Source organism: Festucalex cinctus, chromosome 6 (genome assembly GCF_051991245.1).
Source record: "Festucalex cinctus isolate MCC-2025b chromosome 6, RoL_Fcin_1.0, whole genome shotgun sequence".
Lineage (NCBI taxonomy): Eukaryota > Metazoa > Chordata > Actinopteri > Syngnathiformes > Syngnathidae > Festucalex > Festucalex cinctus.
Window position 1 is genome coordinate 20,953,025 of NC_135416.1, and position 15,661 is coordinate 20,968,685.

At 41.1% G+C, this 15,661-nt stretch overlaps 1 protein-coding gene and 2 long non-coding RNA genes across 4 annotated transcripts in view; 1 reads left to right on the forward strand and 2 right to left on the reverse strand.

Annotated features, from left to right (window-relative positions):
* grk4 (G protein-coupled receptor kinase 4) overlaps window positions 1–15,661 on the reverse strand; it is a 59,888-nt gene that overhangs the window by 39,690 nt on the left and 4,537 nt on the right. The window lies entirely within an intron of this gene.
* LOC144021171 (uncharacterized) lies at window positions 1,406–2,755 on the forward strand. Its single transcript, XR_013284065.1, has 3 exons — window positions 1,406–1,688; window positions 2,129–2,359; window positions 2,631–2,755. It is a non-coding gene; the product is annotated as an uncharacterized LOC144021171 (long non-coding RNA).
* LOC144021400 (uncharacterized) lies at window positions 3,334–4,399 on the reverse strand. Its single transcript, XR_013284127.1, has 3 exons — window positions 4,004–4,399; window positions 3,550–3,636; window positions 3,334–3,468 (listed from the first exon to the last, which is right to left on the reverse strand). It is a non-coding gene; the product is annotated as an uncharacterized LOC144021400 (long non-coding RNA).

A 15,661-nucleotide genomic window follows, 5' to 3' on the forward strand; every position in this document is an offset into this window, starting at 1 on the left:
CTTTTCAATATCCCCAAATGAATTATAAATCAATTAATTGTCAATATATATATATATATATATATATATATATATATATATATATATATATATATAAATCTCTGTAAAACTAGAGCAAATTAAAAGAAAATTATGTCATTTTTGGTCTCAGCAGCCCAGAATTACTCAAATAAGAAAAAATGGACTTGGCACTCAGGAAAAAAAAAATGTTGGCCAGTATAATAAAGAATGCCAGCAAAAAAATTTTTTTTTAAAAACTTAAGGGTGACTTTGGGGGGAGATGTATTATACACACACATGGCACGTAGACACGGCATCCTGTGCAGGTAGAACATTGTCTCATCACCATTGTTGTTGGTGGTTGCTCTTTATTAGACTGACAAAAAAAAAAAAAAAAAAAAAAAAAAAAGAGAAAGCACTATTTAAAATTGACAATGAAGAAAATGCACAAACACAAAATGATTCAGTTATTGGTTTGGTCTGTAATGTGCAGTGTTCACTAAACTGCCTGCACACAGGCTGGTCTACAGTTGGCTGCAGTCTGCAAAGCACCAGGTGTGGATGATCTTTTTTTTTTGTGATGCATTGATCACAAAAACGCATTGATCGACATGCCGATCACATACTTTTCCCCACATAAATCAGTCCAATGTGATCAGTGGTCGATCGATCAGAGCAGCACTAAAGTACAGAGTCAAGGGTTAAACTATGCCCCATGACAACGATCAATCGATCCATCCATCCATCCACCGACAGACAGACAGATGTACCAAACCAGACAAAAATATGGCCTCTACACATAAACCCATAAAATTGAACATTAAAAATTTAGTACGAAAACGAATGCCACACTAGAGAAGTCTCAACGAGCTTTTGAGCAGCATTACTGGCAAAGTCCTCGCAGTCACAGCATAGCGTAGTGCCACTATCTTCACAGCTCGCTTTTATTTTGCACTGCCATGTGGTAGAAGTCACTCACCCATCTGATGAACACATGTCACACGCTGATGCTCAGCCGCAAGTCCAATGAATCCTGACAAAGCATTGCAGCATGCAGTCAGTATTTACATCTTCACAAAATATGTTTGGGGGCGATTGCCACGTTTGAGACTTTGACAAGACAGTTTTTAACAAGCAGCATTCAAAGAGGATGAAGAGTAAAGAAGAGTCTTTATTATGCTGAGCTGATACAAATCAATTACCATATTTTCGGCACTATAAGGCACACCGCATTATAAGGCGCACCTTCAATGAATGACATTTTAAAACTTTTTCCATATATAAGGCGCTACAGTAGAGGCTGGGGTTACGTTATGCATTCATTAGATGGTGCTGCGCGAAAGGGAATGTCAACAAAACAGTCAGATAGGTCAGTCAAACTTTATTAATAGGTCGCTTGCACATGTCGTCACTTCCGCCTCGGATTTCTCGTAGTCGCCATGCTGGGTGGCCTCCATTTACGTAGCGATTCGGTCTAACACGTATCTATCACGTTTGTTTTCTGCGTTTAAAATGGTACATTGTTGCTGCATCGTTGGCTGTTCGAACAAAGCCAAGGGGGAAAATGGTCGGTCTTTTTTCCGAATTCCGAAAATAATTAGGAACCAGGGCCTGAAGACAGAGGAGTGCGGACTCCGGAGGGAAGTCGTTACTTTGGGCTCGTGTGTGCAGCGATCACTTTGTGAGCGGTAAGCTTGTTTACCTTTATTTAATGCATGAGGATTAATAACGTTTCGACCGCCCATATATGGGCAAGTTGCTTATGTTTTGGATTCATGAGCAAGCAAGTTCGGTAGTACAAGCTGGCTAGCGGACGTTAGCCGAAAGCTAACATCGAACATTTTCACCCAAGTAGTGCCAGTGCAAAGTGTTTACTGCTGAAATTGGATTGATTAGTCTTGGGCTTTTAATGGCGATAACATGTTTTTTGGTGGCAAAATGTAAACTTGGAAAAAAAAGAGACAGAAGGGGGTGATGCAAGAAAACAGACCCCCGGGGGTGATGCCACAAAACAGGCCCCCGGTAGCCTACACATCATGCTAAAGAACTTATTCACGGCCACCCTACTGCGGTAAAATAACCAGTCTTTCCATATTTTATTTGTTTATATATTTGTTTATTTTAACAGGTCGCCCTGCGCCCGTTTTTCTGTCCAATCATCCCGACTGGGCTCCAACATTAAAGTTGGGTCCCAAGTTACAACCTCTATGTCTCAGCCCAGTCGGTGCCAAGATATGAACGTGCACAGGAGAGACAAGCAAAGAAAAGACGACTCGAAGTGGCAGAGATTGTTGCAGTTATGCAGCCAGATGGCTCCAGTAACCTGTACCCTCAAGTACTGCTGACATAATTGACTCTGGTATGCCACTCAGAATTCATTACATGATATATTGTATGCATGAGTGAATGTATGTGTTTGTTTGTGTGTGTACACGCACCTTATATTTTAGAGACATTTGGAAGTGTTTATAGAAATAAGTATTTGCCTGTAGCAATGTTCATACATTAAAAAATGCAACAAAATATGTACATTTCTTTTACACTGACAAAAAAACTATACTACTTTACTATATTAAACCTATTACTGGTACCGTATTTTTTTGTGATTTTTTCTTTATTTTTTTCTTTAGGGATCTCATGCCACACCGACTTGATTGCCAATGACATGATGGAAACGAAGGCGAGCATCAAAGCATTGGAGGAGGACAACATGCGACTGTTTGTTTGGCGCTAATAAAGGCAGCGTTTATACAAATTCTATTGTTGGGTTTGTTTACAAAGCTATACATAATACAAATGACAGGATTTGACTCAATGTGCAATATGGTCCCTCTTAAAGTAATGGCATAAATCTCTAGTATTTCTAAAAGCACAAAAAATGAAGTGAATAATGATTAGATGTAGTAATTTCAGGGTTAAAAATTGAACTGTTAATTAATGTAGTTTATTTTAGCACAGGTGCCTACCATCCTGAGATGACGGTATGATGTAATGTTGATGGGGTACGCAATGACTTTCATTATGCTATGTACAGAGGAAAAAGTTGCTCTCTTTTAAATTTGTTTAATGTAAGACAAGTACCAGTACTGTGTTACAGTTTTCCCAATAATCCTTGTTTCACACTTGTCACAAAACCACTGTCCTTTTGGTAGTCTAGATTGGCACACTTCAAGTGATATCATTTGATTTTACAATCTGCTGCAGCACAAAAAACTACTTTATTCCGCATCTTTGAAGTACATGAGCAAGTGGTAGGTGACAGCGGCTGAGCAGGAACACTGGAAGTCCACTGCTGATCTAGTAAATGCTCTCCCGAGCAGTTCAGGTAAGGCGGGGATTTTGGGGAAAAAAAACTCTGGCTTTTCCAACTGGCCAAAACGAGCGATCTGGGTGGACTCGCTCAATCACACTTTGTCCACACCACAAAGTCGCAGAAGTCCGTCCAGTTAAACTCATCTGTGCCTGAATCTGAAAATATTACAAACATTGTAATGAAAATATGAAACATAGAATTAAATAAGAAACTACAAAAAGTAAAGCCATACATACCTGGTAATACTATTGGTGTTATCGTGACAAGTGATGGGAATTGTTGCCATCTGGCACCAGACAGAAATTGGGTGTTGTGACAGCCTCCTTAACCGTGAGATCATAAGAAAAGCTGTCAGTATGCTCAGTAGTTACCATGAACACGTTTTATTGTACTGGAAACTGAAACTAAAAATACGTCCTCTGAGAGTGGTTAACCTTAACCATTTAGAATAAGTTGATTAAGTAACATGTAACTAGTGAAAGGGTAGCATTAAATTTAATTAAGCCACGGGGAGGCTGTGCAGTTACTTTTTATTCTTATACGCTCTGCCATATTTGCCTGTTATCAAATTGTTAGAAAAACCACATCAGGTAAACCTAGCTGTGCATGTAAACACAATGATAACAGGAAGCCTGAGAACAAATCAACATTTTTGTGTGCAGAATTACCAACACCATGTGGTTTACTTACGTGCAACAGCAACCGTTTCTTCTGATGCGATGTTAAAGTTTACACTCTGTATCCACCCGCTTACAAAATAATTGTAAGCCTCCAGGGATTTGTTGGCGTGTTATGGAGCATGTTGTCAACACGAGGTAGGGAAAGATGTCCAGAGATGTCACATTTGGCCAACAAGCTTTCTCCGTCAAAAAAAAAATCACCCTTGGTCAGGACGTAATTAGGATCAATCCCGCCACACAGAGACACCTTCTGCCTGTATCGTTGTTTTTGATCTTCCGGTAAATCGTGAAAATACTGCGAAAATTACATCAGGTTGATAAGCTCTACCGTGTAACTCGCGAGTGTACCTTGTGAACCGGCGGACACCCAATATGGCGCCCGAAGGAAAAACTCCCATGATGCATTACGATGTGCAAGCGACCTATAGATTACAAACCAGCTTTCTGACAACTCCATTCACTCCCAAAATGAATAAACAGCTGTTTTATTATTTTCTCTGAGGTAAAGTATTAGTATTAGCTAGCGATCCAAGATGGAGGGATCTTCTGCGCATGCGCATCACCGATTGTGCAGGGTCACCGATAGCGTCTTGACAGCGAGACCTGTTGCGGCTCAATATTGATCCATATATAAGGCGCACTGGATTATAAGGCGCATGGTCAGCTTTTGAAAAAATTGAAGGCTTTTAGGTGCGCCTTATAGTCGTGAAAATACGGTACACACGTTTAAAAATTCAACCACATTTGATCACAGAGATCAACTCTCGAAACACAGGTAACACCACGGTAGTTGTTCGCAAATGCAATTCTATCAGTGGTGAGCGGTCATAATATGCTAGAAATGCGGTGCATGCCCAAGCCCTTCAAGAAAATCATTCAAAATATTTATCTGTCAGTGTCCTCTATTAATAATAGAGGGTTTCTAACTTCCTATAGGTTTCTTCAAGTTAACTTTAAGACTTTTTAAGACTTATTTAATACCATTTAAAAATGTAACACCCTTTTCATAGCCTTATTGGCTAACAAAAAAAAAAAATTGTGAAAGTGTGTTAAATTATTTCTCAAACGTATAAATATGGAATGTGTGCAGGATGTAAGAATGCAAGCATATTGAGTAGGCTACTCATGCGACACCACCACAGCGCAGACACGGACCACAGACAATACTTCAATAATGTGGCATCTAGTTTGCCAATGGCTTTAAAAGCGATGTCCGGCTAAGACAATTGCAGCTGAACACCGATAACGAGCATGCCAACTATTGTACGTGCTAGACGCGTGTACAAATCAAAGGTGTTTACTCAACCACGCTTCATTGAGTTTACATCTATATCTATATCTCCAGATCTCTAGTCTAATATGAAATGGGTGGCCTTGGCTACGTGTAAATAAACAAATAAAATTCTGCGTGACTGCATTTGTGTAGTGGTGCTCTTCAGTGAACTGTCGGATGTTTTCAAAAGTAAAAGCTGATACAAATGTCTTGGGAAAAAAACACACACACACAAAGATGTTTCACCTCTTCACACTCCTTTTCAGATATATAAAATTGATTTTTTTTTCAGGTTTTATTTTTCATGTCTCTTTTACAAGTATTATATATTTGACTATAATACTTGTTTTCCTAATTATTGTAGCACATGCTCAAATTTAAAAAATAAATAAATAAATAAATAAATAAATAAAAAAGCTAACTACACAAAGATAATCAGTCTGCTATCATGGAGGACTACAGCAATATACTACCTAATCTAATAAAATACTGCTGAGAAGCTGAAATTCCAAGGACTCAGACCATTTTAAATTAAACTGGGTTTCTAAACTTTTTTTTTTTTTCATTCTCAATGTATTGCCAAGGTATCGGATCGGGACTCGGTATTGGCAGATACTCAAATCAAATGACTTGGAGTCGAGTACTGAAAAGCGTGATCGCGCCAAACCAAACTAAATATTAGATAACAGCCCGTGCCTTGTCGCCATTGTCCCACACCCTGCGGCACTGGAGGTGCAGAGAGGACGACGGCTTCAGCGCTCCCAAAAAACAAAACTTAAATGGTAGGAAATGAGACAGGGTCACACATAGTTTAGGGGCATTGTAATGTGAGCAAGCTCACGCACGCAGGCACAATGGAGCCTGGCCGTGATAAATGAATGGCCTGTTGCTTTTCCAGTGGCTCTCACATGCGGCGTGTGATTGGCTGGAGTAGCCCCAGATAAGGAAAACATTAGCTGTGAGTATCTCTGTTGCCTATTCAAAGTAAAGACCCGGTGTTTGCTTAAAGTAATACGTGTGTATAGTCACAGTAGAAGTCAGCGAGTGAAAGGAAGACAGAAACATGTGAGTAATAGGCAACACTTATCCTCACCTCTCTCCCTTTTTGCCTCTTCTCAGCTTCAGGCTCCCCTCCCCCATATAAACAACTTTTTGCTCTTGTTATGCCTTCAGCAATTCCGTGTGGCCAGACTTTTCCTCCACTTTATATGGCCCTGACGAAAGGTGTGTTCTGAACACAGAAATGTGAATACATTACGGGTCAACATGACAATAGCGTTCAAACGCGAATTTCCACTCATTTGTTTGATTTAGGCTGTATATTTAATATGAAGATGTTTACACGCCATTAAAGTTACAGTGATGTCTATTTTTTTTTTTTTTTTTGGTTTAAACAAAGGCTTTAATGTTAAGACAATAGACCCTTTTCATGGTGGCGTCAGATCACTTCCATTCAGTCACTCCAGGATGTCTATTAGCTCCCACAACCTGTATTTGCCAGTTGACTAACAGTTAAACAAATCGACAATCAAACTTTTTTTTTTCTTTTTCTCTCGTGAGAAAATCGACATTCAAATTTAAGTATGAGTAATTACGTTTTGCATCAAAACCGTGCAAGGGTGCTTCATTGCGCTATTTTTCATCCCCCATGATCCATTTATCTAAATGTGGACACAGAGTAAAATTCATCAAATTCTCTAGAAATCTCGACTCTAACAACTGAGAAATCTGCCCATAGCAATTAAACTGGATCAAAAAGCAGACTGGACAGACAGCTGAAGACAAGCAGAAGGATAGCTAGCTAACCAGCCAAGTTGTACACATGCTGATCACATGTATGCACAATTCCAAGCTTACGTCAAAAGTCAAAATGGTGGTCACTCAGTGAAAGGATGCTGTCCTCTCATTGAAAAGCATTTGACTTAAGATCGTTGTAATTTGTTTTGTGAGGATTATTTTGATTTCAAACAATCTGACAATCTTTTTAGATGATAAGAATGGTGGGCGTTTGGTGGGCGTTGGATGTTTACCTTGGGCCCAAAATGACTAGCTAGGGTCCTGCGCTGGGCCAGTAACATCGCAAGCCAACTGACGTTCCCAGAGTGTGATTGGCAGGTCACGCATAGATACAGAAGGCAGCTCGTGGCTGCGATAACTGATTTGAATTTCACAACATCCACACTACGTACATAGATCGCGCTCATATGCTCCAGTTCGGCGCAAAGACAAGGTCATACACGAGCAGACTGCTCTTCCCCAATCAGTTACGGGGGACACAACCAGGCTGCTGCACGTCCCGCCTCTCGAGTCATGGATAAGAGTGTGATTGTCAACAAGTGGCCCGCAGAAGTTTACCGATACATGATGATAGAGGGACATTTTTCAAGCTTGACACCGGGATCTTAGGACCTTTGCAAATCTCTACACAGTTTATCCACAGCTAGAAATGACAGAAATAACCACACATAAACGTTAACTTAAAGGGATAGTTCGGCTTTTTTGACATGAATCTCTATTTCCTCCTCACCTCCAGTGTGTGCGATCAGCACTGACTTACCCCTGACAGTGTTCTGTGACACGAGTTCTGGTCCGGTGTTGGACGAGAGGAAAATAGTCCAGCAAGCTGGCTGGTGTCACGGAAATAAAGCGTTTTTCTTCTAAAAACAATTTGTGTTCAAAAGAGTGATACGCGCACTAATCTACAAGTTGTTTGTCTTTTCGACGGTAGAAGGCGCAACTATCAGCTGTCTACGGGGCGCCGCGCAGTGATACGAACGAACAGAAAAGCAGTGCCTGGCGGTAATGGCGTCTGACTTTTTTCTGAAAAGGAGATTAATGATGCAAATGTATCACTCTTTTGAACACAAATTGTTTTTAGAAAAAAAACGCTTTATTTCCGTAACCCCACCCCACTTGCTGGTCTATTTTCCTCTCGTCCAACACCGGACCAGAACTCATGTCACAGAACGCTGTCAGGGGTAAGTCAGTGCTGATCGCACACACTGGAGGTGAGGGTGAAATAGAGATTCATGTCAAAAAATCCGAACGATCCCTTTAACTTAGCGCCATTAGCCTAGCAACATTAGCTGCTACAGCTGTGCCTCATTCAAGTTCGTTCAAAACGGCTCTGCTCTTCTTTCTCTCCTCTCCTCCGCTTTCTCTCCTCTGTGCTTGCCAAAAGTCGTCTGGATGGTAATTGTCATTCCGCCTTTAGATTTGTTGCTGCTGGCTTGTTAGCTTAGCACCGTTAGCCTAGCAACATTAGCTGCTGCCTCTGTGCTTCCTTCAAGTTCGTTTGGTTCAAAACGGATCTGCCATGATGATGGATTTTCAGGTGAGCAAAAGCCTTCTTTCCCCCTCTTCGAATCCTTGCTGAAAATGTTTTGATCTTCTGCCATGGAGAAAAAACACCACACTGGTGAGGACATGTTGATTGCTACGTGTTAGTCTAGACAGTAGTGTGGGGCGGACCAAGCTTCGGTTAAGCCGTTTTTTTTTTGTTTTTTTGTTTGTTTTTTTTAGATGCCGGTCTAAAAAAGCGAGAGGCGTGATAGATGATGTAATCAGCGCGACATGGTCTATACAAAACGTAAGCAGCGCGACTTGGTATATTGTAGGGTCCTCAGTCACGTTGCAAACAGTGTACAGACTTTAATAGATATATCGGACCTTTGTATCGGCTAAAATATACATATCGGGCCGATCAAAAATGACGTGATATTTTCCCATATCGGCCGATATTGTATCGGTCTGATAAATATCGTGCTTCCCTAATACGCAGTCCATTTGTGGGTGTAATGACTACTAAATGAGCCTCACATGAAGGTACAGTCACAAAGCAATGGGCTTTATGACCCTCAGCTGGAGGAAACACCCCAGAGTGATGACAACAAATGTTAGTCTGGCTGTGACCACAAAACTAATAAAGCTATGCTGGCTAACGTCACAGGAAAACCCTTCCAAGTGATGAGGGGGGAGACCTGCTGGTGGTGGCTAACAGAGAAATGCTTGCCACGCAATACAGGCAGTATTTTTCGGGCTATAAACACTTTTTTTCCCTGGTTTGGCTTGTCCTGCTACTTACACTCAGCTGTGACTTGAATACATTGAAAATTAGAACTCCGCACCAAAAATCACCATTTCTATTGGCTGTTAGCAAACACTTTTGCTGCATTACTGCTGGTGGATAGAAGGTGGTGGTGGTAACGCGCCAAAAGTATTTGCAAACTGCCAAAAGAAAGATGATGTAAGAAGGAGAAGAAAAAGAAGAAAAAGGAAAAGAAAACAATGAAGAAGAAGTCATGTTATTCATCATGATGCATTTATTATTTTTTTTTACTTGAACGATTTATAGTCCAAAAAATATGATACATCTCTTCCTAATCTGGTGCGATTTTGCTTGGTTTGCAAGACAAACAGGTCACAATTTTGTAATAATGGGATTTCAATATAGATTTATGTCAATTGGTTAATCATCTAATAAGTTGCACATACTTGGAACAGACCTCCTGTTCTTGGATAGACAAAAAGCTAATCAGACCAGAGGAATGCAATGCAACCACCTGCTTTATTTTGACTAAGTGGTCCAACTGGAAGGGTCAGTCATGCTTGGACTATGTCATCACCACTGGTTTCTACACCCGCTATTTTTATAACACAAGTGTGAGTGAGTGTAACAAATAAACACCGACAAGGGATTTTGCACAATTTTGCTAATAACTAAAACAGAAATGGTAAATTCTATAAAATTTGTAAATGTTGAGCTTTAGATCACCCCCCAGTAGGGTTGTCAAAAGTATCAATACCAACACGTTGTATCCAGATAGCATATCACGGTCATGGTATCGTTACTACCGATACAGGGTAGCGTTCCCACAGCGCCAGCCCTGCACGGCAGACAGCATCCGGCGGGTGCGACTTTGGGTATCGATATCGAGTTTGAAATTTTAGTAACGTGACAACCCTACCCACCAGCCCTCTGCCTAAAATGAACGAATGTTAGAAATCTGTCATCTTATCCATTTTCAAAATCAGCAAGTCTGCAACAACAACAGTAGTGGAGTTGTAGTTTAGGACTTATACCTAGAGAAAGTGTTGATCTCTGAAGAATACTGTAAATGTGTAAATAAAAATCCATTCAACCATCCATTATCTTAACCGTTTATTTCTCACAAGGTTCGTGAGGAGCCTATCCCAGCTTTCAAAAACATCGATCCCTGTGATATTTATTTTTAACTATTTATTTATTTATTTATTTATGAATTATCGCTAAACACCACCAAATAAAATCAGAAATTATTTAATAAACAGTTATGGGAAAAATGGTTTTGTAATTCACTTGAATGCAAAATAAAATTTTATCCCATTATTAAATGGAATAATCAATAGAATAATCAATTCTAAAAAGCAGTTAATAGTGACAATGTGACATCATGATATCCCTGACTATGCATGTATTTAAAAGTAGCCCCTTAAAAGTTAGTCTCACAGCAAGATACTGTATGTTAAAATTGTTAGAATATTATAAAGCTAACAGCTAACAGCTAACCTGTCATCATCGAACAAGAGGAAATCCATCCATCCATTTTCCGAACCGTTTATTCCTCACAAAGGAATATATTGAACTGGATTATGCTTATAATAAGCATAGCAATAATATTGTGTTAATACGATAATTTTGCTAGTCGTCTAATCACCAACAGTAGTCGCGATTAGCCGCTTAATCGGATCATATGTAAATTGCAGCATATTGCACCAGCAATCAGTTGCTCTTATGAAAACCATTTTAGGTTGCAACTTGAATTATTTCAGGTATGTACAAATTAATAATGAAGACAATTAAGATCTCTGCAGCTTATGCACCATTTTTTTTTTTTTTTTTTGCACTATAACCCCGTTTACCTGCCAGTTGAGTAGAAGCACGTGTGGCTAAAGCCAACCTGTGGCAGGGTTTCTACTTTCTGGAGTCTGGATTCCTCAACCCTGACTACAACATAGCATACATTTACAACAGTTGTAACAAACTTGGTTATGTGTTGCCATTGAGGGCTTGTGGCAAATGTGTCATGTTCTGTTACTTTGAGTGTTCCTATTTATGAGTTCATAAATGCTACACTGTTTGTGGTTCTGAGTGTGGATGGAGAATATGAGGCAGCGCGCGTGTCGTTCCAGTTAATGCCTCCGTAATACAAAGTAGATGCTACATGTTAGCGTACCAAACAGTACGACTTTACAACAAACACACACGGTAACCTAAGCTATATGCGCTAATGCTAGCTTCCAGACACGAGTGCCCCGATGACATAAATGAAATCAGGCATCAGCCACGTTACGTGCTTCCTTTTTAGACGATTGAGAATCCCCGTCGTGTTGCCATAAAAAGTAGGTTTGCATCGTAGGAAGTTATTTTCCTGAAATGTGTCTGTTTACCACTACTGCGCATTTTGGTCTCAAACATATAACCAGTGGGAGATGCAAGACGCATGGCAGTTTAAAGAGAAAAACAAAGTGCCAAATAAATAAAAACAGAAACAAACTATCCACATATCGTCAACGTAGTTATGACTAATCAACTATTCTTCACAGCTCTAAATACCAGTGTGAAACATTAGCAGAAAATTTGAAGGAAAAGAGTACTTGTCTACTTGACACCATAGAAAAAAAATATTACACCATTAATAAGGTTGTTGTAGAACAAAAAGGAGCTAAATGTGTTTAAACTGAGACATCACTCCTGAGCATGTATCAAATATTATTGTTATTAGCTTATGTTGCTTAGTTGCTGGATCTGACAGACAGTGGGTAAAAGTAGTTTTTTTTTTCCCCCCCCAAATGGGATATTATCTGCGATTGGCTGGCAACCAGTCCAGGGTGTCCCCCGCCTACTGCCCAGAGCCAGCTGAGATAGGCGCCAGCACCCCACGCGACCCTTGTGAGGAATAAGCGGTCAAGAAAATGGATGGATGGGATATTATCTAAACAGGAAGTTAACGGGAAATAATACATCCATCCATCCATCCATCCATTTTCTTGACCGCTTATTCCTCACAAGGGTCGCGGGGGGTGCTGGCACCTATCTCAGCTGGCTCTGGGCAGTAGGCGGGGGACACCCTGGACTGGTTGCCAACCAATCGCAGGGCACACAGAGACGAACAACCATCCACACTCACACGCACACCTAGGGACAATTCGGAGCGCCCAATTAACCTGCCATGCATGTCTTTGGAATGTGGGAGGAGACCGGAGTACCCGGAGAAGACCCACGCGGGCACGGGGAGAACATGCAAACTCCACCCAGGAAGGTCCGACACTGGACTCGAACCGGAGACCTCAGAACTGGGAAGCGGACGTGCTAACCACTCGACTACCGTGCCGCCCGGGAAATAATACAAACTAAAAAAATCATAACTTAAAGCGGCTCTTTGTAACAATTTGCCTGAAAATATCTGTACAATAGCCTTTTTATTTGACCATTTATGACTGGAACATCTTCTAATTAGCAGATTAACACCTTAGCTGTTCACAAAGTATACTCCTGAAAGCCTCAGGCCAATAGTTTTCAGATTGGATTCAGGCTTGGATTCTGGATCGACTTTCCCATGTCTTAGGGATGTGACGTATGCATTGTGTACGTGAAGAAGGGTGGGTGGAGTTTCATTTTTTGGCCTCAGGTGGCAGTAGAGATTCAAAATTGAATTTTCTGCGTTCAGTATTAAAATGCCATATTCACTGGAGAATGAAGAGCAAATGGTGTGAAGTTCTCAAAGCTGGAGCTATCAAAACCTTTTCATTCCTGTGAACTGGTTACTTTGGGGAAAATGTTTTCAACTGATACAAGTAGGAGCCTGCTTTCACACCTTGACTCTAACCATGTTGACATGCTCATATTTCCACATATTTCCAATTAATTGCCCGCCGATTATAATCGGCCGATTATTGGCCTTCAAACATTAGCCAAAACAACCGGCCAATTGGGCCAAATGGCCAATTATTTCCCCCTTAAAACATTATTGAAGAAAACCGAAGTTTCCAACACTGTGAAAGTGCCCTGAATGCACCATTTTGCTTTCGTAGCATTAGCAACTAGCAAGTGTGTAGCGTATGTTATTCTATCTATTCCGTTGTCCCCAAGTGTCCCTTAAGCTGTTTAATGACACCACAGTTGGAGTTAACTGTAAAACTAACCACACAACGTAAAGAATTACATCCGCTGTACATTTAAATACAAGACATGCTTCGATTCTAAAACATCGCTAGCCAAGCACGAACAGAAAGTTAGCAAATGCTAAAAGGAAGACAGGAAGTTAGCATTGACTTCGGGAGTGTTTTTCCTTCAAATAACGAATATCCACACACAAATCTTGTGGGAACACATACTCATAAATGAGATAAAGGCACAAATACTTCCCAATGTGTGAAAAACAAGTTATTTTAATAGAATTCAATCGCAACCTTCTTCTGTACTCACTTTAAGTGTGTACGCCATGGATACATGGCACCACACTGCCCCCAAGAGGCCAAAATGTACAGGAGCAGTCATCTTGATTTATATTGCACTTTCAAACAGCCTTAGCTGTCAGTATTTGCATTATATATATATTTTTTTTTTAGATAACTAATTGGCAGATTAATCAGTAATCTGTATTTTTTTTCTGCCAAAAATCGGTATCAGCATCGGCCTCAAAAAGTGCATATCAGTCGGGCCCCTAACAATCCACACAACAATCAGCGGTCATTATTTATTTTTATCTTAGCTTGTCAAAGTGTGATTTAATACTGTAGTCAAACATGATGATGAAATATTGAGACTTTTTTTTTTTTTTTGCATTAACTCCTTGCAGAAAGTGCTGCTGACACCGACTTGATGAGACGACCAAGAAAACTTTCCATCACCTAACACTAGTTTGCAACAAGCATTCTTGGTGGGTTGCACACTGGGGGATCGTCTTGTCATTTCTCTCTCCACGGCGACATCGAGGCGTTAATTAAAGAGCAGACTTAATGAGACATTAGCAGGACAAAATTTTGCAGACTCATGGGATGGAGCACAGCCACTGCAGTTGAGACCAACTTCACACGCTCCACTGGTGTATACATCGACCTCCTTAGTGTCATGATGCATTAGGGGGACCAAAGCGGGGGAGTTAGCAGACAACCTCTGTGGGGTATCTAAATGTGTAGTTTTCTTCGACGGCCTGCACTCACTTCTGGAAAGGCGACTTATAATACATCATTGATATAAGCACTGAACTAACCACATAGCTATCCGTTTGTAATTGTTGCACCATTAATTCAAGACCATCACCTCATGTTGCAGGATGATATTGCACATGTGGCAAGGACCTCCATTGAGCATGTTTGGGGTGCTCAAACTCAGCGTATAGAAGCCGCATCACACTGACCCCGGGTTTTCACCGGATGCGGTTGCGGTGCGGTCCGGCGACGCAAACAATTAGATTCCATTGATTCGAATGGTGCAGTTTACATCGCTTGCGGGTGCGTTGCGTGTCGACTGCGTCTCAGCTGCGGCGTGCCGCAGGCCTTCCGCAAGGATAGACCTATTTTCTATTTTTGCCGGACGCCGCAGCGGTAGGCCTCCGGCAAATGGCAAGCTAGCACAAAACACATCGAGCAGGACAGGAAGACCGACGCAGTTTCACAATGAATTTCCGGTTACCTCTCAGAATAAAACACTCGCCAGCTCCTATTTCGCAAGCTTTTCAGCAAAACGTGACGTGGGCGTCACCGGGCCATGTGCTCATTCACGGTTTAGACACCAGCGAACATGGACGAGGAGAGGTTTATATTGGAGGTGGAAAACCACAAAATAATATATGACACGGCACATCCTTTTTATAAGGACAACCAAAAAAAGGATGCTGCATGGAATCTCATAGCAGAAGAAGAAGAAAAGGTTAAATCAAAAGAAGTCCACCTCTCTTTCTGCTTATCTGTTGTGCACAGACTTTCTGTATGTTTGTCGTTGTGAAATGCCACATGATTGCGCGCTCGCGGTCCCGCGAGACACGTTGGGAAGTGGGCGGCGACGGACCTGCCGGACCGCAGCTGTGTGGATTGACCAAAAAATTGACCCGTCCGGAGCACGCAGTCAAGACGCACCGCACCGCAACCGCACCGCAACCGCATCCGGTGTAAACCCGGGGTGAGTGATGCACCCAGCCACGTCGACAAAGATAATTTGACGGGGGCATCAACCCCCCCCCCTATTTAAAGGCTTCGATATTTTTGGGAGGAAAACTTGGTGTTGAACGGCAAAAGGCAAATAGTGGTCGTGCCAGATATGGACATATTTTATTGGGATTTTCTTCTCTTTTGATTGTTGTTGTTTTCTGTTTTATCTCTGCTGTTCATCTGTTTATATGTTCAAAAAAATAA